This window comes from Nyctereutes procyonoides, unplaced genomic scaffold (assembly GCF_905146905.1).
Source record: "Nyctereutes procyonoides isolate TBG_1078 unplaced genomic scaffold, NYPRO_anot_genome, whole genome shotgun sequence".
Classification (NCBI taxonomy): Eukaryota; Metazoa; Chordata; class Mammalia; order Carnivora; family Canidae; genus Nyctereutes; species Nyctereutes procyonoides.
In genome coordinates this window covers 45,732,620-45,759,182 of record NW_026575024.1, presented here as the reverse complement: position 1 = coordinate 45,759,182, position 26,563 = coordinate 45,732,620, and the positions used below count along the sequence as shown (strand labels likewise).

The 26,563-nt window shown below is 40.3% G+C and overlaps 1 long non-coding RNA gene across 4 annotated transcripts in view; it reads left to right on the top strand.

Moving 5' to 3' along the window:
* LOC129522946 (uncharacterized) overlaps positions 1-26,563 on the top strand; it is a 68,543-nt gene that overhangs the window by 6,883 nt on the left and 35,097 nt on the right. For 2 of the 4 annotated variants that reach the window (XR_008667022.1, XR_008667019.1), the window contains exon 2: positions 13,391-13,438. The exons of the other annotated variants lie outside the window; for them this stretch is intronic. This is a non-coding gene — a long non-coding RNA (uncharacterized LOC129522946). The remainder of the gene's footprint in view (positions 1-13,390; positions 13,439-26,563) is intronic. 4 annotated transcript variants of the gene reach the window in all.

Below are 26,563 nucleotides of genomic sequence, written 5' to 3'. Positions count from 1 at the left end.
ATGTTACTTGTCTCTTGCATTTTTCTTAGCACTTAACTACCATTACTCAAACATTTCTTTGGCAAAACTTTATTGAGTATCTACTGTGTGCCATTGTGAGGGCAAATTTTCTAAAAGGAAGAAGGAGGAAAAGAGGGATGGGATTATATCACCTGGCTATTTCTCCTGTCTACTTTCAACACCACTATTGCCCTTCCCGTGCCAGGCTTCCCAGCTTCCCCATCTCCCCACCTCCAGCTCCAGAGAGCTCATTGACTGCTCTTACCAGATAACTTGGCCTTGCTCCAGCTTCTCTGACCAAATGTCCAGAAAATCAGGAGACTTAATTTTATTGCAAAATAGATTATGACAACTTTCCATTCTTTTTTGTATAAAGACCATCAACTGTTGAAAAAGAGTCGCCCTTATTATGTTTTAAATTTTTATTTATTTATTTATTCTTAAGAGACACACAGAAAGAGAGGCAGAGACACAGGCAAAGGGAGAAGTGGACTTCCCACTGAGCAGGGAGCATGATGCAGGACTCACAGGATCATGAGCTGAGCTGAAGGCAGACACTCAACCACTGAGCCACCCAGGTGCCCCAAGAGTTGCCCTTCTTAAGTCATAGTATGAAAAATCCAATGTTCTCTTACAATGTATCAGTAAAGAATTTAGGTCCTAGAAAAATCTAGATTGAAATGGTTTAACAAAAGAGAAATGTTCTGTTCCAGTATCTGCAAGATACTGTCAAAGTGACCATAGTCACATCATTTTTCTCACCTCTTTACCTTTTAGTAACAATATCCTGTCTTTATGTGGTGCACATTTCAGAAAATGGCTTTGCACCCTGGGCCCAGAATGATCAAGATGTTGCCCCCATTGGAGTTGAAATCTTTGCTGATAGGGACTCAGTTCAAACCTAAAATGAACCTTGTTCTGTTAAGGGGCTTTGGAATTGGAATCAGATTTGGAATCAGAGGAACATAGGGTCTAGTCCTGGGGTCTTGAGTGTGATGGTTGATTTTATGTGTTAACTTGGTTGGGCCATGGTGCCCAGATATTTGGTCAAACGTTATTCGAGAGATTTCTGTCAAGATTTTTTTTGGATAGGATTAACATTTAAACAGGTGGACTTTGAGTAAAGCAGGTTCCTCTCCACAGTATGAGTGGATTTCATCCAGTCAGTTTAAGGTCTTAAGTTTAAGGCCTTAAGGTCAGTTTAAGGCCTTTTTTTTTAATTTTTTTTTTTTTAATTTATGATAGTCACAGAGAAAGAGAGAGAGTCAGAGACACAGTCAGAGGGAGAAGCAGGCTCCACACACTGGGAGCCTGACGTGGGATTCGATCCCGGGTCTCCAGGATCACGCCCTGGGCCAAAGGCAGGCGCTAAACCGCTGCGCCACCCAGGGATCCCTCAGTTTAAGGTCTTAAGAAAACAAAGACAGAACTCCTTTGAGGAAGAAAGAATTCTTCCAGCAGACTACCTTCACACTTACACTGCAACTCTTTCCTGAGTCTCCAGCCTGCCAGCCTCCCCCATCAGATTTTGGATTTGCCAAGCCTCCACAATTGTGTGAGCCAATTCCTGAAAGCAGATCAGTCTCTTTCTCTCTTTCTGTCACACACACACACACACCTGTTGATTCTGTTTCTCTGGAGAACCATGACTCATATATCTGCCAAGATGCTTCAGCTTTCTACAACCTAATTTTCCCAACTGTAAAATGAGGATTATATTCTTCACAGAGTTTCTATGAGGATTCAATGATATGACACTCAGAGCACAACCCCAAACATGCTAAGCACCCAGCAAATGTTAGTCATTGAATGGTTATCTGTTAGGTTTTTGCCTTGAAGAAGCCTATCCATTTTATTCGCATGTTCCACGTAAAAGATTTTGGACAATTTAATAATCCAGTAGAGCTTCATTTTTCCCTTCCCCACCTACTGTTAACTTCCTAATGTCAAGGCTGTCTTCATTCTCTCTCCCTGGTATTTCCTACTCATCCCCTCCTTATTGAGTATATGCTGCTAGTCTTCTTACCATCTTTATGCCAGTTCAAATTCTACTTATTCTCTCTCCTCTTCTCCACGAATATCTCTCAGAATGTGAGCCCAAACTGGTTCCTGCCCACTCTCCTCTTCCATAGCACTCCCCTGACTTCCAACATGGTAGTCCATCTTCCATTTCATTATTCCTCTTTCTTATTTCATTAGTGAACATTCTCATTAATCTATCAGGATGAGCTAGGCTTTGCTGTGGTAACATATAATGCCTACGATCTCATATGTGGGGTTGGGCTACCCCCCAGAGATGTCCTCCATATGGGGACTCAGGACTCCAGCTGCTTTCTTCCTATAATTCTGTCAGCTTAGCACATGACTACCACTGTTGCTACCAGAAGGAAGGACCTAGCAAGAGGGCAGTCTTGGGTGTTTTTAAAGACCAGGCTTGGTTGTGGCTTACTTATTTCCACATTGGTCCATTTGATCAAAACCCAGTCACATAGGGAACCCCGGGTGGTGCAGTGGTTTAGCGCCTGCCTTTGGCCCAGGGCGTGATCCTGGAGACCCGGGATCAAGTCCCATGTCGGGCTCCTGGTGCATGGAGCGTGCTTCTCCCTCTGCCTGTGTCTCTGCCTCTCTCTCTCTCTCTCTCTCTCTCTCTCTCTCTCTGTGTGTGTGTGTGACTATCATAAATAAATTTAAAAAAAATAAAAAAAAAACCCAGTCACATAGTAGCAACCCTACAGCAGAGGAAATAAGGAAATATAGTCTTCCTGAATGCCCAAGGGTTGGAAAAGGAAATAAGATTGGTGAACACATAGCACTGACTCTGTCATGCTCCTTAATAAAATTGCAAGTCAAATTGTTAAATAGATATTTAAGGTCCACAGTCTTTGCTCTGTATATTGGGCACCATAAGCAGATTCTTTCTCTCAAGAGCCTATCATCATAACAAGGACAAGATACAGCCGCAAAATATGAAATAATAAGGGGCATCTCAGTGGCTCAGTCTGTTAAGCATCCATAGATTTCGGCTCAGGTCATGATCTCAGGGTCGTGGGATTGAACTCCATGTGGGTTGAGTCTGCTTGTCCCTTTTCCTCTGCTCCTCCCCAACTCATGCTTTCTTTCTCTTTCTCAAATAAATAAATAAAATCTTGTTTTAAATATGGAAGAATAAAATAAGCCACAGTTTGAACAATAATAAACAAGTTTCATACCACAGTGTACGATTAAAATTCCACATGAACTACACAGACAGTAATTGCTACAGACATTTAGGAAAGGTGGAGATTGAGTTATGTAACCGGGTCATGGGATGATGGGGAGGATGTGGAATACATTGAGTCTTGAAATAACAGTAAGAGGTGATGGAGACTAAGGAGGTGTGGAACGAGACACTAAGTTCCCTGGAAGCCGAGATGTGTCTTTTCCTTGTAATGACCTTGTAATGGACATTCAAAAGATTCTCAATAAATAGTATATTGAATTGGATTCTTAGAGCACTAGTTCTCAAAATGTGGTTCAGAGATACCTAGGGTCCCGGAGACCCTTTTGGGGTGGCCATAAGGTCAAGACTATTTTCATAATCATACTCAGATGTGATTTTCCCTCTTCGTTCTCATTCTCCAAGTGTACAGTGGAATTTTTTAGAGACTCTGGGATGTGATATCTTAACAGATTGAATGTCAGAAGCAGACGTGGTGGCAAGCCAGTTGTCCTCAATGAAGCCAGACACTGAAGGATTTCAAAAAATGTAAAATAATGACATTCTTCTCACTAAATTTCTTTTGTTGGGGAAATAGTTATTTTCATGAAATATGTTAACATGCATGAGTTTCTTGCTATTTTTAAGTGAATTAATAAGTTAGTATTTTAGAATTTTCTCAAGGACGATTTGTAACATGGTAAACATTGACAGATACAGTGCACCTAAACAAAAGCTTCTTGGGGTGCTCACTGATGTTTAAAACTATGATGGAGTCCTGAGACCAAAATCTTTGAGAATCTGTGTCTTAAAGCATAAAATGGAAATGGAATCCACAAATTTCTGCTCTTAGAACCAATGCAAAGCTTGTTTTTCAAATTTCCAAGATTTTTATTTTTTTAAAGATTTATTTATTTATTTACTTATGATAGACAGAGAGAGAGAGAGAGAGAGAGAGAGAGAGAGAGAGAGGCAGAGACACAGGAGGAGGGAGAAGCAGGCTCCATGCCGGGAGCCCGACGTGGGATTTGATCCCAGGACTCCAGGATTGTGCCCTGGGCCAAAGGCAGGTGCCAAACTGCTGAGCCACCCAGGGATCCCCTAATTTCCAAGATTTTTATATACTCAGATGTTGTCTCAAATGCTCCTTGCTACCTAAAACACTCTGCAATCATTATCACGTACAATTCACAGTCACAAATTAACATTATATTGGTGAACAAACACACAAACATGTTTGTTTATATGCAGTCCTATCTTTCAATTAGTAATAATTGAGCCTCAGATAAACCTCATTGGCTACATACGATATGGCCTCTATGCAAAGCTTGCAGTCCTATCTTTACTGAACTTCAGAGTTTAGCTCAGAAATATAGGTACAGAAAACAAAAACAAAAACAAAAAAAAAAGAAATATAGGTACAGAAAGGCAACACAGCAATGTAGATAACCAAAAGATATATTTTAAGGAATTAATATGTACACATTACTAAAATTATTCAGAAAGATGATCTAACTGTAAACTTTATCAGTATATGCTCATACTTTAAGTTAACCAAAGAGATACAACAATGGATAGTGTACCTCACAGTGTGTGAGAAAGAAGAACTGTCATCAAATAACTTTGGGAGCATTGGGTTAAATTGAGCTAAGCAGACCACATTTTTGTGGCCCTTTTAGAGCCTTTTTGTATGACCCATCTTAAATTTTTCTGACCATGGAAACTCCCTCTCTTTTTGCAAGGCATTTTGCAGGCTTTGTATCCCTCAGAAATGCAGCAAAATTATGCTATAAGTGTGTAAGTATGTATAGGCTGCTATTGATGTTTTAGCAAGCTTTGGCTGCATGTACTTAGGTTGCCAAGAATAGGATTTGACCAAAACCATGAATCTAAATCCATACTTGTTATTACATGGATTTAGATGACAAATCCCATGCTCTAAAATGTAACCCCAAACAGTCAAAGCCTGCTAGAACATGATTTGCTTGCAAAGCAGGTATAAGATGTCCTAGATCCAGTGCTGTGAAAAGTTCCTACAACATTTCATTTCCTAATATGACATCTGAGAAAATTCTGTGGATTTCTGTTTAAGGCCACAGGTTGTATTGTCTCCTAAAGCAAAAGACAGGGAGTTGACAGAAGGCACATATTTCAAGGAGTTGAACGGTAATAATTCCCTCTGGGGGTATAAACGGAGGAAGCTGGATGGAAAAGACCTTGTTTAAAGGATAATAAAGTGTAAAGCACTCAGAAGTGTTGAAGGTAAGACCTCAACCCTACAAGCTGATAAGCAGGCCCAGACTTTTATTTATAGTGACATGAATGACATTTATCTGCCTTTCACTAGAACATCTAATTCACTTGTCAAGGTGTGTCTTGAACAGAGACCTGGTTTCTGGCCACAGTTGGCAGGCTTCGCATACAAATGTGGCTGCCCTGGCTGAAATTCCCCATTGAAAAACACATCAATGGGATATGAAATTATTGGGTAAATATATCAACTCAATTTCAATTTGCCTCAGAGAGGACATTGTCTGAAAAGGATCTTGGCTTTGTGATAAATTATAGCCTGTCCATGAAAGTAGAAGTAGAAGTAGAATTGCCAAGGGGTTCACAGACCCCAGTATCTCCCTCCTTAGTCCCAATATACAAGCAAAATAAGGCATAGATGTCTCTTCCTTAACCCTAGTTGTTCACACAGTCCAGTTTTAGGAACAGAAAAGCAGGATGAATTAAGAACACCTACAAAAATTGCCCAGCTGCTAAGGTTAAGCAGCTGTTAGAGATCCAGGATACAGTGTGCTCTTAAGGAACTTACTATAGATGATGAGATGAAGCATGACCACATTTTAAATTAAGTAGTGATAAGCAATTTGAATAGCAGTTTAAGAAAAAGAAGGCCATGGTTATCTCCAAACAAATCAAACAAATATAACTTACTAGAAGAGTTCAGAGGAGGGAAAGAAGAAATGGTTGCTGTAGGTAGCTGGTCCAGCAAGTATTTATGGAGGAAGTGGGAATGGATGCAGGTCTTGATAGATGAGTGAGATAAATAAGACCTTCAGCAAATTTGACAAGTCATGAATTAATTTCAGACCATAGTGATCCCTTCCCCTGCCCCTCTATCTCTCTGCTCCTCTATTTCTTCTTCATATCCACACTGCTATCCATTGTTCTTCAGCATAGAGTCTGTGTTTTAGGACTTCATCGGCATACTAGATGACAAACACCTTAGGAAAGTCCTTTCTGACTCCTCTTTGCCTTGTGTAGAGATATACCCAAATATAGTTTTTTCCCAACCACTCAACTTTATTGGGGTATAATGTATAACATACATTATAATGCATCCATTTCACATGTACAGTTCGATGAATTTTGGCAAATGTGTACACTTGGATAACTATCACTATGAGCAAGATATAGAACAATTCCATTGCCCCCAGAAATTCCCTTGTGCTTTAGTGCTATGGCAACTCCCTCCTCACCCCTGGCTCAGGAAACCTTTGATCTGATTTTTTCCCTATACAGTAGATTCGTTGTTTGTTTTTTTCCTAGAGTTTCCTATAAATGAATTCACACCATTTATAGACTTTTGTCTGAATTCTTTATTCAGTATAATGTTTTTGAAATTCACCCATGCTGTGTGAATCCATTGTGTTTTGTTTTTAAAGATTTTATTTATTCATGAAAGACACACACAGAGAGAGAGAGAGAGAGCGGCAGAGACACAGGCAGAGGGAGAAGCAGACTCCATGCAGGGAGGCTGATGTGGGACTTGATCCCGGGTCCCCAGGATCATACCCTGGGCTGAAGGCCGACGCTCAACCATTGAGCCACCCAGGCTGCCCCCATTGCGTTTTTATTGCTGTGTGGTATCTCGTTGTGAAGATGTACCATAATTTGGGTACCTATTCACCAACCGATGGATATATGAGTTGTTTCCAGTTTGTTGGAATAAAACTCTTATGGACATTTTTGTACAATAATTTTGTTTTTGTCTTTTTTTAAGAAGTACATTTTTATCTTTGGGACAAATACCTAGGAATAATGGTTGCGTGATAGGTATATGTATGTTTAACTTTGTAAGAAACTACCAAGCTCTTTTCAAAGTACTTGTACCATTTTACCTAAATATATGCTTGATGGCTATAGGAATGATCTCCATGAGCATTGCTGTCACTGTTGAAAACCTTGGAAGACTCTCTGGTTTCTATGGAAAGGAATTCATACTCCTTAGGCTAGTATCCTTGACCCTCCACAATCTCCCCTTATTTCACTGTTTGAACTTTGTTGTCCACTGCTCTGGAGTGTGTTCACTTCACTCACTCATGCACCATTGAACTACTTGCTTCTCCACAGGTGAGCCACAGTGCAAAAAGATCCATACACGTCCAACTCTTCTGTTTGTTTCATTGTCCATGTGGTCAATGTCTTCTGCTTATCAGCCACATGGCCAGGGTTAGGGCTCTATAGGGTCAGGATTAGGCACCAACTTAGATGTGTGAATCAGTACATTCCTTAGAAAGATTTCTTTTTTTAAAAAAAAGATTTTATTTATTCATGAGAGACACAGAGAGAGAGAGGCAGAGACACAGGCAGAGGGAGAAGCAGGCTCCATGCAGGGATCCCGATGTGGGACTCAAACCCGGGACTCCAGGATCATGCCCTGAGCCAAAGGCAGATGCTCAACCACTGAGCCCTTAGACAGATTTCACAAATATTAACTTTGAAATTATGTTTATCTCTAAACATGCCAAACATGCATCTAGGATTTGAAAAATCCTTTTTTGAAAAGGAATGGAGTACAAAGGACATTCTCTCTTCATAGACTCAGTCCACAAACATTTAGTGAGCATCTACTACAAGCAAAGCTTCATGGGAGATACAAACCTGCAGTGTCCGAGGGTGGGTGTCAGTCATTGCGGCAGTATGAAAGGGGGAAATAGCAGATGGCTCTTAGAGAGCCTGAAGTATCTAAGTGGGCTGATACGATTTTAACTGAAGCACAAACTGGAAAATTGGAATGTACGTTTCATAATAATTACAAAGAGGAAGAAAAAAGAGAAAGAGCAATGCAGCCCACCCTGCTTCATTATTCATTCATTGCTTAAGCAAATAAACTTAAAAGGGTCCATTTGGTGATGCTGAATTTGAATGCGGTCTATTGCTATTAGAAACATCATCATCGGCAAGATTTGGCCCTATAATGTCTCCTGGGTTCAGCTTGTAGTTTCTCCAAGGTAATGCTAATCATGAAGATGAGGACAAGGTTGGAAAGGAGAAGAATCACACATTTTAAAAATCACCAATGGCCAATTCTGCTTGTAACATGATGATATCAATTTGAAGGAGAAAATATATCAGTAATTTAGTGTACAAAGTGTGCAAGCACCATTTCTCATTTCTTGTCTCTCTTTTTTTTTTAAGGTTTTATTTATTATTCATGAGAGACACACAGAGAGAGGCAGAGACACAGGCAGAGGGAGAAGCAGCCTCCATGCAGGGAGCCCGACGTGGGACTCGATTCCGGGTCTCCAGGATCACGCCCTGGGCTGAAAGCGGCGCTAAACCGCTGAGCCACCTGGGCTGCCCTCTTGTCTCTTTTTTAGCCTGATTCACGTTGTTTTGTGAATCTCCAAATTCTTTTCTGAAATGAATCTTCCACCTGAACTACTGTCTTTGTTCTAACAGATGTTATTTAAATAGAATCATTCAAGAAACTTGAATAAGAGCTAAAACATAGAATTGGACTCTTGTGTCATGCAAAAATGAGTCATTATTTGGCTTATGGTGGCACAATATGTGCTGCTCATACTCCAGATGTGGTACAGCATAATACGAGAACGTCTTAAATTAATTAGCACTCTCAGAAACACAACAAATGTAGGAATCCAAAAGCTTTCCAGGGAGTAAATGGCAGTAAACATGCTTCTTTCTTCCTTCCTTTCTTTCTTTCTTTCTTTCTTTCTTTCTTTCTTTCTTTCTTTCTTTCTTTTTGTTGTTGGTGGGTTTTTTTGTTTGTTTCTATCTTTCTATCATGGAATCACTTTCTTGAGAATTGGCTCAGAAATCTCTAGTTTTTACAGAGAGTTCCTTAGCTGATGGTGGGGGAAAGGAGGATTTTATGACACCAAAGACCAGGAATTTTTTTCATGGCATCCCACCACCCAAGGCATATAAAATGACTAGAAACTCCAAGAAGAATGCATTGCCCTTCTGTGTAGTACACAGAAATTGTGCCAACGTGAGTCTGAATTTTATTACCCAACTCATTTCTAAAATCTCGTTCATTTTTGTCCAGCCACGTCGTCAGGCTAGGAATGCTTCTTTCCAAAAATGCACTGCAATAGAGAGGCTGTTCTCCAGAATAAAACAGCTGGAGCTTTAGCTTTACCTAGTGACCTGAGTCATGGGGCCTGGCTCCTATGCCTATTGCTGTGTGACCTGGAATAAGCCTCTCCCCTCCTTTGGATCCTACCTTCCTCACCTATAAAATGAGGAGCTACCCCACATCACCCCTAAGGATCCTTCTAACTCTAATAGTTCAGAATTAGGTTCTCCTTCCATTGTCTGACTGGCTGTGACAATTGTGATCTGCATTTAATGTGTTGATATACGGCCTCATGGCCTCTTATTTTCTGCTATGTGGGTCTTTCCTTCCTGGAGTCATTCAGCACAGTCAATGACATCTGACAAATCTTGACTGAGCACTGATGTGTGCCAGACTCTACTGTAGGTGTTGAATGTTGGGCACCAAATGCCTGTGCTCTTAAATTTTACAGTCTTGTTTGGCATAGGGTGTGGGTTGGGACAGAGTAAATAAGTGGGGGAAAAAAACCATGCAATACTGTGTTGGGCTGTCATAAGTGGTTTTATTTTACTTTAAAACAGGACAAAGGGGTGCCTGGGTGGCTCCATCAGTTTAGTGTCTGCCTTCAGCTCAAGTCATGATCTTGGGGTCCTGGGATTGAGCCTCAAGTGGGGCTACCTGCTCAGCAGGGAGTCTGCTTTTTCCTTTCCCTCTACCATTACCCCACACACACACACACCCTTGTGCTCACTCATTCTCTCTCTCTCTCTCAAATAAATAAAACTTTCAAAAAAAACAAAAAACAAAAAATAAAAAGCAAAACAGGGCAGGGACACCTGGGGGGCTCAGCAGTTGGGTGTCTGCCTTTGGATCAGGGCGTGATCCTGGAGACCCAGGATCGAGTCCCAAGTCAGGCTCCCTGCATGGAGCCTGCTTCTCCCTCTACCTGTGTCTCTGCCTCTCTTTCTCTCAGTGTCTCTCATGAATAAATAAATAAAATCTTAAAAACAAAACAAAACAGGGCAAAGGGATGGGTGGTAATGATGGGGTGGGGTCTCTATTTTAGGGTTAAAGAAGGTCGTTTTTTCCATTTTTTAAATTGGGGTATAATTGACAACCATCAATGAACAGTTCTTAAATGTTCAGTCAATGGGTTTTGCCAATCATTCAGACCCGTGGCTGTGTTAAAACATGTCTGAAAATTCTGTGACCTTAGTGACCTGATTCCAGTGCACAGAATGTGGTAGAATGAACACAGTATGACTTCTGAGGGTTTGAAAAGACAATACAGCTTCTGCCTGACACACTCTCTCCCTCCCTTCTCTTTCAACGCATCCACTACGTTGTGAGAAAGCCAAGCAGCCACAAGGACAGGCTAGTGTAGGTGTTCTGGTCAACAGTTCCATCTGAGGTCCCAGTCAACATCAACATCAGCTGCCAAATATATAAGTGAATGAACCTTTAGATAATTCCAGCTTCCAGCCTTCAACTTCTCAGAGATCCCAGTCATCACAGAATACATTGTTCCTACTGTGCCCTGTCCAAATTCCTGTCCTACAGAAACTCTCAGAGGTAATAAATAGTTGTTTTGCATAACTGAGTGTGGGGTCAATTTGTTACACAGCAAGAGATCACAGAAACATCTATGTGGAAATCACCACCAAAATAAAATATAGAACATTTTCATCCCCCAGAAATTCCCCTGTGCCCCTCCAGGCAATTCTCCCTCCACCCAGAGGTACCTCCCTCTAACTTTTACTGTCATGGATTAGTTTTGCTTATTCTAGAGAGGGAAGGCCCTCAGGATGAAATGAGTTTTGATTAGATACCTGCAGGAAGTAAGGGGGTGAATAAGCCAGGCAGAGATCCATGGGATGTAGGCAGAGGGAACAGCCAATGTAAAGGCCCCCAGACAGGAACATAACTGGGGAGTTTGAGAAACGTCAAGGACTAATGTGGCCTGAATGAAGTGAGGAGGAGCTGGGAGCTGGGAGAGGGAGCAAGGATCAGAGGAGGTAGAGTTGACAACCATGGTGAATAATTTCTGTTTTAATCTGGATAAGAGAAGAAGCTACTAGAGAGTTTTGAGAATAAAAGTGACATGGTCTGACTTATGTTTAAAAAAAAAGTCTGGACATTATGTGGAGAATTATGGAGTGGGAAAAGTGGAAGCAGGGAGAACCATGGCGTGTTAAAAATGATCACAAATTCTTTGCTGCTCTTCCCATCCAGAAGCAGAGTTTATTTCTTATTACTTGAATCTGGCGGGTCTTATGATTGCATTGACTAAAAGAATGCATAGCAGTTACTCTGTAACTTCCAAAGTTGTGATTTAAGAAATCTTCATTTCCCTCAGTGCAGCTCCCTTATAGAATCCATGCTGTGTAGCAGCCTAAGAAGTTAGGAGACTTCTGGAGAGTTGAGGTCCATGTGGAGGAGTTGAGGCCAGTGTGGAGCCCACTGGCTAATAGCTCTAGCTGAGCTCCCAATTGGGCAGTCATCACAAGCTGCCTGCCATGAAAATGAGGTCATATTAATCCTTCTAACCATCTTATGCCCCAGCTGACACCACATGAAACTGTAAAACTATGTGGTCAACCCACAGAATCATGAGAAATAAATAAACTGGTGTTGCCTTAAGACACTAATTTTGGGATTGTTCATTACACAGCAACAAATAACTGAAACAACCTGTTAGGAGACTCTGAATCTGGGTGGGAAATAATGGTGGCATGGCTGAGGGTAGTAGAAGCAGAGGCCATAAGAAAAGAGATGACAGGATTTGTTACTGTGGAATAAGAAAGAGAGAAAAGATATGGGTAATGCCAAGAATTCAAACCTGAACACTCGGAAAAATGGGGTAGTCATTTACTGAGATGGGAAAAGTGCTAGAAGAGCAGATTTGGGGAGAAATCAAGAACTCAAATTTGGACATGTTGAATGTGATATGCTGATTAGATTTCCCAGCAGGAATGTTGGGTAGGCAGATGGATCTTTGTCTGAAACCCAAGGGAAGAATTTGGGCTGGAGACCTAAATCTGGAAGTCAGTAGTATATAAGTGTTATTTAAAGTCATAAATATGGATGTGATTACTTTGGGCTAGTGTTAAAAAAGAAAAGGAAGAGTTCTGAGTACTGATCATCCAGGGAACTTCAATATTTAGAGATCAAAAAGATGGGGAAAAACTTCAAAGGAGACTGAGAAGAAGCTGTCAGTGAAATTAGAAAGAAATCAAGGGACTGTGTCCTAGAGGCCAAGAGAAGAGTATGTTTCAAGAAGGGAGAACAACTATGCCCGATGCAGCTGATGCACTCCTTGAGTGCAGCTACAAAGTCTGCTATTGTACTAATTATTTCATATTTGTTGAAACTTGCTCTGTGGCTGAGTATGCAATCAATGTTTATTAATGTGTCTTTCGCAGCAAGGGGTGCAGTGTTCTGTACAAGTCAGATAAAGCCCACTAATTGTGTTCAAATCCCTTATATCTTTCATTATTCTTTTGGTCTCTTTGATCTATCCATTACTGAAAATAGCTTGTTAAAATTACCCACTAATGGGTGATTTTACATATTTCTCTTTGTAGTTTTGTCAATTTTTTTCCTTTATATATTTTGAGGCTATGTTATTAGGGGCATTCAGATTTAGACTGTTTAGATTGTTATGGTGTTACATCCTTATGAGGTGATTCTTTATTTTGAGAAAAGCTTTGTGTCATAAAAATCTAATTTGTATAACATTCATATAGCTATAGTAGCTTTCTTTTGATACTTGTCAAATATATAATTTCCTTTCTTTTTCTTCTAGTCATTCTGTATTCTTATTTTTTATGTGTTTCTTTCGAATGAAAAATGGCCTTTAAAAAAAAAAAATCCAACCATCTCAGTCCAGGTGCCAGACAGAGTGAAGAAGCCATCCTGGACATCCAGCCCTGGTAAGCATTCAGATGACTCCAATTTCAGCCATGGCATTACCATATGCAAGATCCCAGGCAAGCACCACCAAGCTAATCCCAGTCAACCCACAGAACTGTGAGGAAATAATAAGTCATTGTTTCAAGCCATTAAGTTTTGGAGTGGTTTGCTATAATATCAATAAGTAACTGGAGAGAGAACTTTCTAATATTAGAATAAATAGAATAGTGGAAATTAAAAAAAAAAAGAAGCACTAATGATCTATGTATAAAATATTAAACTTCTGTTGTTAAATTTAAAAAATATAGAAAGATAGACGCATATTTGGCTTTCATTGTCATGAGAAACCAAGGGCTCTGGGGCCCATGTGCGCCACAATAGCTAGACACTACACACTCTTTGACGCATTGCTATGTTCACAAGAAGTTGGCAAGATCTCCAGGAACCTTTCTCCTTCCTTATCCTTCAGACAAACTACACACTAGAGTTGAGCCTGGTGGGTCTGGGACATAAGGGCTAGGCAACCAAAGGCCAGAGTAGAAATGCTTGAGGGCCTGGCCACAGAAACACAATATTTTTTATTATGGAAGTACAGTTGACATGCAATATTACATTATTTCCAGATGTACAACAGTGATCTGACAATTCTATACATTACTCAGAGCTCACCATAAGTGTGATCACAATGTTATTATAATGTTTTTTTTTTAAAATTTATTTATTTATTTATTCATGATAGACATAGAGAGAGAGAGGAGAGAGAGAGAGAGAGAGAGAGGGACAGAGGGAGAAGCAGGCTCCATGCCGGGAGCCCGACGTGGGACTCAATCCTGGGACTCGATCCCGGGCCTCAAGGATCATGCCCTGGGCCAAAGGCAGGCGCCAAACTGCTGAGCCACGTAGGGATCCCCTGTTATTACATTGTTAATGACTATATTCCCAATGCTGTAGTTTTCATATCCTTGACTTATTTATTTTACAACTGAAAGTTTGTACCTCCTAATCCCCTTATCTATTTCACTTGTTCACCCACCCATCTCCTCTCTGGCAACACTAGTTTGTTCTCTGTATTTAAGAAACTGCTTTTTGGTTCTTTGTTCTTTTGTTTTTTAGATTGCACATATAAGTGAAATTGCATGGTATTTGTCTTTTTTTTTGTCTGATTTATTTTACTTAGCATAATGTCTTCTAGGTCCATCCATGTTGTTGCAAATGGATAGATTTCATTCTTTTATGACTGAGTATTCCATTATATATATCACATCTTCTTATCCATTCATCCATTAATGGACACTTGGTTTGGATTAACTATTATTATTATTTTTTTTAATTTTTATTTATTTATGATAGTCACACAGTGAGAGAGAGAGAGAGGCAGAGACACAGCCAGAGGGAGAAGCAGGTTCCATGCACCGGGAGCCTGACGTGGGATTCGATCCCGGGTCTCCAGGATCGCGCCCTGGGCCAAAGGCAAGCGCCAAACCGCTGCGCCACCCAGGGATCCCTAAATATTATTATTAATTAAATGTTCCTTGTTCAAATTTTGCCTTCTGTCCTAATAATGCCCTCCCTCCATGGCAGACTTTTTCCAGACTGGGACATAATTCTGGATCACACATTTGCACTTGGTTGTTGCAACTCTTTATCCTCCTTCAGTCTGGGAGTGTTCCTAATTCCCTCCTTGTCTTTCTTGACCTTAACATTTTTTGGAAATATGGGTTATTCCTTCTACAGGATGTGCCTTAGCATGGGTTTGTCTGATTTTTTTCTCATGATTAGTTTTGGATTACACATATTGGGAGGAATAGCCCACAATTGACACTGCTTTCTTCTTGGTACATCAGAGGTGGATGTGTCCCATTGTTGGTGATGTTAATGCTGATCTCAAGTTTCTCCACTGTAAAGTGCCTATTTTCTCTTTGTGATTAATGAGTAATTTGAGAGTGAACATTTTGAGAATAGATATCCCACTCCTAATCAAATGTTCATACATGAACTTTAGCATCATCCATTGATGAGTTTTGCATCACTATTAATATTATGATGATTGCAAAAGGGTGATATCTTTTTATTTTTATTTAAATGGTGATATTTCTAACTGCCTGATTTCTTCTACATTTATTAGTTGTCATCCTAAGGAGAAATACATGGGAGAAAGCTCTTTTTTATAGTATAATGCCAGCTAATAATGTGTACTATATTTAGGCACACACACACACACACATATGTATAGTATACTAATGATGTATGTTTTTATATACTTTCTATATGAAGTTTACACTATTGACATTCTATATCTAAATTTTACATGTGCATATGTATGCTTTCACATACACATACATATATACACAGTGTGTGTGTAATTCTTATTTTATTTGTAAGTTACAATCTATTACTGTCTAATTATTTTGATGGTTAAATTGTCTCAAGTTTGGTCAGTGGGAACCTCTTCAAGATAGTTCCTGTATTCTTTTGATATATTTCCATGATTTTTAGAGTCAGTCCTTTCTTTCTGGCACAAGCTCTTCTTGAACTTTCCATGCCCCCGCACCAGAATCAGCTATTTCTCCAAAGTGCCCTGGAAGCTTATATGTTCAGAAATGCAACTAGATCTAATATAGAGCCAGAATTTTTTATGTCTAAAGCCTTTAAAATTGCCCCAAATGCTCTATTGGGATAGCCACAAAGCATCCCATCTTTTTACAGTAAAAATGGAAGTGTCCTTTCCTTCAGCACTGAAAACTTATCTCATTTAATTTTATTTTCTCTTAATTATTTGTAGTATAATATATTGTGAAGTACTCATTAAAAAGAGACTTCTGATGTACTCTATATGTTTAAATGTCTTATGAAATTTAGAACAAAATATAATATCATTCCCTACCTTTAGTTTTTGGATAAAATGAATACTTTCAGCCACACAATGGAGTGAGTAAGGCTCATTGAACACCTTCCTAGCCATCATATTGAGTACTGTTTGTACGGGGAAATGCTTTCTAAAGGTGAAAACTACCCATTAGCAAATGACTTTGAAAGATAAATTATTCATAAGATGGATTCAAAAGACAGTTGAACTAGTCATTGAAGTTTAAATTCTCCATTACTCCTGAAATTCTTTTGCTTCTATTCATCTGTAATTACCTTTAAAAAAAGATTTATTTATTTATTCATGAGACACACACACACAGAGAAAGAGAGGCAGAGACACAGGTAGAGGGAGAAGCAGGCTCCATGCAGGGAGCCTGACGTGGGATTCGATCTGGGTCTCCTGGGTCTCCTGGGTCTCCTGGGTCTCTGGGATCACGCCCTGGGCCGTAGGAAGATGCTCAACCTCTGAGCCACCCGCGGATCCCTGTAATTACTTTTATTTTATTTTTATTATTTTTTTAATAATAAATTTATTTTTTATTGGTGTTCAATTTGCCAACATACAGAATAACACTCAGTGCTCATCCCGTCAAGTGCCCCCCTCAGTGCCCGTCACCCATTCACCCCCACCCCCTGCTCTCCTCCCTTTCCACCACCCCGAGTTCATTTCCCAGAGTTAGGAGTCTTTATGTTCTGTCTCCCTTTCTGATATTTCCTACCCATTTCTTCTCCCTTCCCTTCTATTCCCTTTCACCATTATTTATATTCCCCAAATGAATGAGAACATACAATGTTTGTCCTTCTCCGATTGACTCATTTCACTCAGCAGAATACCCTCCAGTTCCATCCACGTTGAAGCAAATGGTGGGTATTTGTTGTTTCTAAAGGCTGAGGAATATTCCATTGTATACATAGACCACATCTTCTTTATCCATTCATCTTTTGATGGACACCGAGGCTCCTTCCACAGTTTGGCTATTGACATTGCTGCTATAAACATCAGGGTGCAGGTGTCCCTGCGTTTCATTGCATCTATATCTTTAGGGTAAATCCCCAACAGTGCAATTGCTGGGTCGTAGGGCAGGTCTATTTTTAACTCTTTGGGGAACCTCCACAAAGTTTTCCAGAGTGGCTGCACCAGTTCACATTCCCACCAACAGTGTAAAAGGGCTCCCCTTTCTCCACATCCTCTCCAACATTTGTGGTTTCCTGCCTTGTTAATTTTCCCCATTCTCACTGGTGTGAGGTGGTATCTCATTGTGGTTTTGATTTGTATTTCCCTGATGGCAAGTGATGAGGAGCATCTTCTCATGTGCTTGTTGGCATGTCTGTGTCTTCCTCTGTAGATTTCTGTTCATGTCTTTTGCCCATTTCATGATTGGACTGTTTGTTTCTTTGGTGTTGAGTTTAATAAGACAGTCTCTTCAATAAATGGTGCTGGGAAAATTGGACATCCACATGCAGAAAAATGAAACTAGACCACTCCCTTGCACCATACACAAAGAGAAACTCAAAATGGATGAAAGATCTAAATGTGAGACAAGATTCCATCAAAATCCTAGAGGAGAACACAGGCAACACCCTTTTTGAACTTGGCCACAGTAACTTCTTGCAAGATACATCCATGAAGGCAAAAGAAACAAAAGCAAAAATGAACTATTGGGACTTCATCAAGATAAGAAGCTTTTGCACAGCAAAGGACACAGTCAACAAAACTCAAAGACAACCTACAGAATGGGAGAAGATATTTGCAAATGACGTATCAGATAAAGGGCTAGTTTCCAAGATCTATAAAGAACTTATTAAACTCAACATCTGTAATTACTTTAAATTGCAAATCATCTCAAAGCTTGACTCTTGCTGTAGGTGGAAGGTATCCTTTTATCATGTGACTCAGCTCTTCCATTTTTTCCCCATGTTCTACCAGTGGTCAGTTCAGAAAATACTTGTCTAATGAAGTCGGGAAAAAGGGGGTTTTCTACCATGTCCCATAGTTTGGAGATTTGGTTTGTCCAAAATGCAAGGATGTGCAAAGAAAACAAGGTGAGAGAGGGTAATTGGTGCCACAGAGATTTTAGGGAGTGGTTCTCAATATGTGGTCCCCAGACCAGTAGTAATAGCATCTCCTAGAAACTTGTAAAAACTGCATGTTCTCAGTCCCCACCCAGAACTCTGGATCTGAATTTTTTTTGGGGGGGGGGGGGCGGGGAGGGAGGCTCAGAAATCTTAAATCTTGGTTTTAACACTCGCTCCAGGGGATTCGGATGATTCTAATGCTGCTCAAGTTTGGAAATCAATGTTCTAAGGAGTAGGGTGGGAGGTCAGAGTTGCACCTCCTAATAAGCCAGCGGGTTTTCCAGTGTTCACAGGCAGGCAGCAGGAAAGGGAAGCATCTTATTCTTAAGGGGGCAGGCTCAAACAGCTCCAGGTTTGTCCAGATCCAGGTGTTCAGGTGACCCAGAACCTTCAGGAAAAGCTCTGAGTGGAGAGTTTTCTGTGTTCACAGAAAATCCACAGAGAACTGTGTATGGAGATAAAGCAAGGAATATTAAAGATTATAAGTTAATTTGTGGGGCGCCTGGCTGGCTCAGTCGGTGGAGCATGCAACTCTTGATCTTGGCATTGTAAGTTCAAGCCCCACAATTGGATGTAGAGATTACTTAAAATCTTTTTAAAAATTAGAAGTTAATTTGAGCAAAAATTCATTTGAATCAGGGAGCACCATAAAGGAAGTAGTTAGGAGCACTCCATATTCAGAAAGACTTGCACAGAGAAGAGGCAGAAACAAAGCAAGGAAAGTTTTTGATTGGCTGAAACTTGAGTGGTTGCCTTATTTGCAAATGCCTTAGGTTTTGACTTTTAAACTTTGAGAGATTTAGGTTTTAGTTTGCTTACTTAGGCTACTAAAGCATTAAAGTCATCTCATTGAGTGGCCTCCATGTGTAATTTAACACCAGTGAGACCAAAAGTCATTTCTGTTTGCTGTCTCCACTGGCTCCCCAACATATACTTGATTTTATTTCAGAGCAGCCCTTTTGGGATGTTGGTTTTCTCCTTGTTGAGTCTCACGTGACAAGTGAGGGTGTAGGTATTCCAAAGGAATAGCTATGGGAAGCCCTAGCAGAATAGTCTGATGTGGAAAAGGTCGGGAGCTAGAGCTAGTGGGTAGGGATGAAGGTGGAGGGAGCTTCTCCCTGGCCTTGTGGTCTGCCATTCACAGGCCAAGGAGCATCCCCCAACTCCATCCCCTCATGAGAAGGCAGCCACTTCAGAATCTCTGTTATAACCATGAGGTTGGGGGAAGACGACCATGATTCCAAACTGCAACTATCATAATATTTGACATCTATTTACAAGTTTAGGATTAAGCTTTCTTCTGTCCTAGAAAAAGGGACTGGTGTGTTCAGCAAATGGATGCAGAGTTACAGTAGACGGGCCAGGAATGGTCTTGAAAAGCCTTGTAAATAAGGTGTGCAAACAGGACCCAGTGTGCTATTCTGGATTGGTGTGGGCCAATGTCGTCTCCCACTTTCTGCAAAGAGAGGCTCAGGGTGACTTAAACCTTTCTTCAGGAAATTACAAAACTAAGAGCTGTGACAAATGCTTTCCTGACCAGGGCAGCACAGGCAGCATAAAGATCCAAATGCTCTGTATTTAAAGATGAGTTCAGGCCAAGACTGGCCTCGAAGGGAGAATCACCGAGTCTCCTTCCACCCACTCAAAGCCGGGCTTGAGAGTCCTACTGGGCTGAGAGGCTCTTCAAGAATCTCAAATTTGCCCAGCAGGGATGATGTTGACCTTCCATTTTAATCAATGGTTCTTCCCCTGAGGCCACACAGAAGATGGAGCCTGCAATCTGTCCTTTTTGCCTTCTTTTCTCTATCTAAAGCCCTTCCTCGGGTTGTGCAGAGCTGTTTCCTTAGGAAGAAATAGGTAAACATTTACATCCGACTTCCACGGTCCTAGAGATAGTCAGTGTGGCTCCTGTATCATTCTGTTTCCTGACAGTTTCCCCGGGGAAGGGTGGAGAGGAGAACTGTCCACACCAAAGGTCATGGTCCCTTTTCCTGCAGGTAAAGGACTCACAAGAAAGGGACCCCACCTTAGAGAACTGAGATGATGAATAAAGCTTCCAAAGTCCTTGTACATATTTTGGCATCTCTTGGAATAAAATAATGACTGTCCCACATGATGTAAAGGCAGTAGAAGCTCACCAGGAACCTGCAGGATCCTTCCAGCAGTATCAATATGAAGCTTATGAATGTATTTGGCTTTGGGCTAGATAATGTGTAAACCAAGAAGAATTATAACAGTGTATGTCTGGTTCTTCATGCAAGAAAATTACTTTTGTTTGGTGCCAAGACTAGGGTTAATAGATTCTTGTATTCTGGACTCCTCCCTGTGTCTGGGGATGTGTTACCATATCTTCCACCAACAGAGGCAGGAAGGCCCTGGACTTATTTATTTTCGCTCTCTTGATACTACCTTGCAAAAACTGTTTTCCCTTCCTCTTTTCTTCGCAACCACGAAGTCTCACTTTACTCAAAAAAGGTACACCGAAGTAAACATGAAGGGGGTAGGGGTTCCCATAAGGGAAATGCAGAGCCTGGAATTACTATGGAGAGAAAGAAATGATCTACAAGAAATAAAATAAGAACATAGATAAGACCCATGAAGAAGCCAATATATACCAAATATCAAGGAGGCTAGGTATTTATGTATGCCATAAATGAAAATAATTTATGTGAAAGCACAAAGCACATTATAATCTAGAAAGAACTAGTTTAGAATAGCATTTATCACAAACGATAACTCCTATAAAAACTTAGGACCTGTGACAAAAGTAGAATAGGTATTGCTCACCATTCTGAGAGGAGCAAAGAGATGCCCAGGTAATAATGACACTGGGATTTCGAGTTATTATCTTCTCCTTCAGTAATTTCAAGAATTCATCATGTCTATAAAAGCCAAATGCGGTGAGTAAGCATCAGGTAGCTTCTGCAGCTTGAAAAAGTTGCTAGAAGGGATCCCTGGGTGGCGCAGCGGTTTGGCGCCTGCCTTTGGCCCAGGGCGCAATCCTGGAGACCCGGGATCGAATCCCACATCAGGCTCCTGGTGCATGGAGCCTGCTTCTCCCTCTGCCTATGTCTCTGCGCCTCTCTCTCTCTCTCTCTCTCTCTCTCTCTCTCTCTGACTATCATAAATAAATAAAAATTTAAAAAAAAAGAAAAAAAAGTTGCTAGAAGAATTTATGTGGGCACAAATAGCAAAATTCAAATCTGTACTGTACGTTGAATCGCATTGTTGAGCTAAATGTTAACTGTCTTAAATATGACAATAGTACTGTGATTTGGTAGCAGACGTCCTTATTCTTTAGACATGCAGGCTGGAGAATGTAGAACCTCAGGAAAAAAGGGTACCACAGAGGGAGAAGGAAGATGCCAGAAGCCCCCAGTGGTCTGCTCAGGACCCTACTCAGTCAGATGGAAAACATACTGTTTTGCAAGTCTCTTGCTGTGTAAATAAACTAGCCTGAAACATGGAGGCTTAAAACAACAATTGCTTGTTTGTTTCCAATCTGCACTTGGGCAGCAGGCTGCTAACCTCTGCTTCCTGTGGGCATCACCTCCCGTACTCAAAGGGTTGAGAGCTGAACGGAATGACTTGCTGTTGCCAGGTTCCCTGGTTCTCCTCCTCAGACCCTCTTATGTGGTTAGCCTAGGCTTCCTCACAGCATGGTGATCTCAGAGAAGTTAGCTTTCTTACACAGCAGCTGGTTCCCGGAAAAACACAAACGTGGAAGCTGCCAGACCTTCCTAAGTCTTAGGCCTAGGATTGGCACCATGTCAGTCCTGTTGCAGGTTATAGGGCCAGGCCAGATTCAAAGACTTAAATCCCAGAGAGAGAGGCTCATTGTAGGGGCCACTAAATGAACAGTTTGCCACAGGCAGGGATCAGGAACTCTGGTCAATGAAATGTCCTGTAGGCCAGCAACTGCAGGAACAGGGTACAGGAGAGGTGGCTATGTTTCAAAAATCTTTGGTTCTTTGATCCCTGTTGAACAGATCAAATTCTTCCATGAAAATAGGGGAAAACAAAGGCATCCTTATTGTAGCTCCTCTCTGAGAACTGAAGAAGCTCATAGGCATTGAGGTATAATATAAAGTGTTTCCTGGACTTCTCTGACCACAGTGCACACTTTTTTTTTTTTTTAATCAGAGTATCAATTGGGGCATTAGTACCATAAAAACTCACACTTGGATGAAAATAAATTTCTTAAAATTTAATAGCACTTTAAAAAACTGTGGTAAAATGTACATAACATAAAATTTACTTTCTTAACCATTTTAAAATGAATAGTTCTGTGGTATTAAGTGCATTCACGTTATTGTGTAACCATCACCACCATCCATCTCCAGAACTCTTTTTGTCTTGCAAAACTAAAAGGCCATATTCATTAAACAATAACTCCCCACTTACCTCTCCTCCCAACACCACTTGCCCCCAGCAAACACCACTCTTCTCTCTGTATGTATGATCAAAGCACTTTATATAAGTGGAATCATACAGTATTTGTCTTTTTGTGATTCACTTATTGATAGCCATACCTACTTTCTTTTGGTTACTATTTACATGGAATATATTTTTTCATATTTTCATTTGCAACCTGTTTATGTCTCTAGATTTATTTTTTTATTTTTTAAAAGATTTTATTTATTTATTCATGAGAGACACAGAGAGAGGCAGAGACACAGGCAGAGGGAGAAGCAGGCTCCCTGCGGGGAACCCGATGTGGGACTCGATCCCAGACCCCGGGATCATGGATCATGCCCTGAGCTGAAGGCAGATGCTCAACTGCTGAGCCACCCAGGCAACCCTGTGTCTAGATTTAAAGTGAGTCTTTTATACATGGTATAGACTTGCATCATGCTTTTTTTTTTTAATCCAGTCTGCCAATCTCTGTCTTTTGATTGGATATTTTAGTCCACTTACATTTAAAATAATTACTGATAATGAGGGATTGATGTCAATTTGATGTGCTTTGTAGCTCTTTTTGTGTCTTATTTCGTGCATTAATAACTTCTTTTTTGTTTAGTTGATCTTTTGCGGTGAAATGTAATCCTTTTCATTTTCTTTTGTGTATATTCTATAACTTTTTTTTTTTTTTGGTTACCATAGGGATTACATTTAACATCCTAACATGATAACACTCCAATTGGAATTTTACCAGAATAACCCCAGTAGCATAAAAAGCCCCTTACCCCTTTCAGTTATTAGGGTTAAAACATTATATATTTATACATTGTATGCCCAAACACATAAACTAGTAATTATTTTTAATACATCAATCTCTTAAATTATGTAGAAAACAAAATATGGAACTATTACCAGTTATAATGGTAGTTTCTAAACTAATAGTTTTAGAAAATGTATTAGTCTCTTAAATTATGTAGAATACAAAAACTGGAGCTATAAACCAAAGTTAAAATAATATTAGCTTTTACAATTGTTCATGTATTTATCTTTACTGAGATCTTTATTTCTTTATACAGCTTCAAATTACCATCTAGTGGCCTTCCACTTCAACCTGCAGGATTTCTTTGAGCATTCTTGCAAGGCAGGACTAGTGGTAAAAAGCTTTCTCAGCTTTTGTTTATCTGGGAATGTCTTAATTTCTCCCTCACTTTTGAGGGACAGTTTTGCCAAATACATGATTCTTGGTTGACAGTTTTGTTTTCTTTCAGCACTTTTAATATAACAGCCCACTACCTTCTGGCCTCCAAAGTATTTAATGGGAAATCTGCTAATAATATTATTGAGGATCCCTTCTGTGGGATACATTATTTCCCTATTGCTGCTCTTAAGATTTTCTTTTTGTCTTTGTCTTTGAACAGCTTGATTACAATGTGTCTTGGCATAGGTCTCTTTGAATTCATCTCACTTGGAGCTTGTTGAGCTTCTTAGATGTTCATATTCATGTTCATAAGACTTGGAAAGTTTGGGGGCATTATTTCTTTGAGTGATCTCTCTGCCTCTTTCTCTCTCTCTCTTTTCTCTTTCCAGGATTCCCACATACATATATTGGTCCATTTTACAGAGTCCCACATGTCCTTTAGGCTCCATTCACTTTTCTTCAGTATTTTTAAACTTTGATCTTCAGACTGGATAATTTCAATTGTCCTATCTTCAAGTTCACAGATTTTTTTTTTTTCTTCTGGCTGCTCCAGCATGCTTTTGAATCACTCTAGTGAATTTTTCATTTCAGTTATTGTACTTTTCAGTTCCAGAATTTCATTTAGTTTCTTTTTAGGTCTTCTACCTCTTTATTGGTATTTCCATTTTACTCATTACTTTGACTTTCTCCCTGACTTTCTTTAGTTCTTTGAGCATCTTTAATACGACTGTTTTAAAGTCTTTGTCTAGCAAGTCTGCCATCTGTTCTTTCTTGGTGATGGTTTCTGTTGCTTTCTTTTTTCCTTTGAATGGGCCATATTTCCCTGGATGCCTTGTGATTTTTTTGTTGAAAACTGGACATTTAAATCTAATAATGTAGTTACTCTGGAAATCAGATTCTCCCTCTTTCTTGGGATTGCTGATTTTTGTTTTTGTGTTTTGATTGCTGTAGGCTGTATCTATCTGGGGACCAGCCTGAGGCATAAACTTAAGTTCTTCTTAGGTCTTTTTTTAAAGCCTGTGCCTCTCCCTGGCCATGCATGGTGATTTTTTTCATATATGTAGCTCCTTTTGAAATCCCTTGACTTTAAACGTCTGTCTCTCAAAAAGGGAAAATGGAATGGAGAAAATTGAAGGGGATAAGAAGGGAGGGAAGGGGTGTTGGCCCTTGAGTTCCCTTGGAAGTTGCTTCAGATGGAGGGGGAGGGCTTGCAACATTGTGAGGAGAGGTGTGACAATGGCCACCTGCCTATGTTTCTGCATCTTCAAGATCAGAAGCAACAATTAGGCAATCAGCATACAGATCCTCAATTTTTGGAGGACGGGGTCCTTATTACTCACTCTGGCTCCCAAAAGTTGACAGAAGCTGTATACCATATGGCTGAGAGTGTGGAGGTGGGTGGGTGGGGGAGAGTGATACAATGTTGGAAGCTAAAATTGACCAAAATAACTGCAACAGGCATTTAAATCTCCTCTGGAAATTGCAGGGCTTGAAACAGACTCCAGAATTCCAAAATAGTTTTATCAGTCAGATTTTGCCAGTGAAATCACTGTCTATATCAGGGACAGATTCCTGGTGCTTCCTACTCTGCCATCCTTCCAGAATCCTTTCTTCTCTTGTTTGGATTCTTGTCCTCCAAACATGGAGGATGAGTTTCTCATTGAATTATAACTCTGGCTTTTCTGTTGCCTGTCTTCAGTGCCAGCATGGCCCCTGTCTCCTGAGTCTCATGTAGGTTTATAGCCTCTTTTCTCCCACATCCTTCCAAAGGGATCTGAGGTTCAGTGTCACTATGGAGTCAGAATGTTAGACTCAGGAGCCTAATACGAGCTCCCCTGGTATGAGAAAATTCTAATTGCTCACAGGTAAAAAAATTTACCTGTCATGTACTTACTTTGGCATGTGTATGCTCAGAATGACTGAACTTCCATTTGCTCAATTTTTTTTAAGACTTTCTTTACTTATTTGGAGAGGCAGAGAAAGCATGAGTGGGGAGAGGGGCAAAGGGAGATGGAAAATCAGACTCTCCACTGAACAGGGAGCCTGAAGCAGGGCTTGATCCCAGGACCCTGAGACCATGATCTGAGCTGAAGGCAGATGCTTAACCAACTGAGCCATCCAGGTGCCCCACACTTGCTCAATTTCTGTTGGTCCTTCAAGACTCAGCCAAAGTTTACCTCCTAATCTATACCCGATAGAACCCACTCATAGGCGATCTATCTAATCTTTTGACTGTACTTCCATGGAATTGCAAATGATATTCTTATCTAATATTTACTGGGTACCTACTAAATGAATGATACTGTGTTGTGTACTGGGACTCAAATATAGGCTTGTCTGACTCCTGAACCTGAGTGTGTAGCCATTTCATGATTTAGCTTCTCCAGAGATGTTCCTCTAACAATATTTAACACATAGTATTTGTAGAAAAGACTGCCAGTTTTCCACCCAAATCCATTTTCCTCTTCTTCCTGGGAACATGATTGTCCAGCTGGAGATTGTTTCCCAATCTACTTTATAGCTAGGTATTGCCAAATAAGTAAGCATTCACTGGTGGATTGTGAGAAATAACCATGTGATTCCTTAAAAGAAAGTTCCTGTC